Genomic DNA, 602 nt, shown 5'->3' on the forward strand with positions numbered 1-602 from the left:
ATGATTATTAGACCTTTTTATTTTCTTTCACATATCATAATTACGTTTTCATATTTTCCCTCTCTATGTCTCTCTATGCTTTATTCTGGCTAATTTCTTTTTTTCTTTTTTCTTTTTTTTTTAAGGCGAGGCAACCCTTGGTTGACCTCACAGATTGCAAGGACCTTGTCAGCTTACAATCCCTTAGTTTTTTTTTTTTTATTTATTTTTTACACCTACGACACCTGTTTTTCCTAGCTGGTCTTCCATCCAAGTACTAACCAGGCCCAACCCTGCTAAGCTTCCAAAATCAGGTGGGATTGGGCTTGTTCAGGGTGGCATGGCCATAGACCATGGCTAATTTCTTTCCTTTATCTTCAAGTTCACTAATTCTCTCTTCATCTATGTCAAATCGGTTGTTTTGACTGCCCACTGAGTTTTAAATTTTAATTATATTTTTTCCATAAACGATCTTGTTGACTCTTTTATAAAAATCTGGTCATATTTTGTATTCTCTTATATCTGGCTTACATTTCCATTCCCTCCTTTATTTCTTTGTACATATTAAACATGCTTACTTTATATTCTGAATTATGTAATTCCAATATTTGAAAAATAGTATT

General features: G+C 32.9%; 1 pseudogene; it reads right to left on the reverse strand.

Annotated features, from left to right (window-relative positions):
- Window positions 1-212: 212 nt before the first annotated feature.
- On the reverse strand, window positions 213-331 carry LOC112478222 (annotated as a pseudogene).
- Window positions 332-602: the final 271 nt, after the last annotated feature.

The sequence above is a fragment of the Pteropus alecto genome, unplaced genomic scaffold (assembly GCF_000325575.1).
Source record: "Pteropus alecto unplaced genomic scaffold, ASM32557v1 scaffold42, whole genome shotgun sequence".
NCBI classification, from domain to species: domain Eukaryota; kingdom Metazoa; phylum Chordata; class Mammalia; order Chiroptera; family Pteropodidae; genus Pteropus; species Pteropus alecto.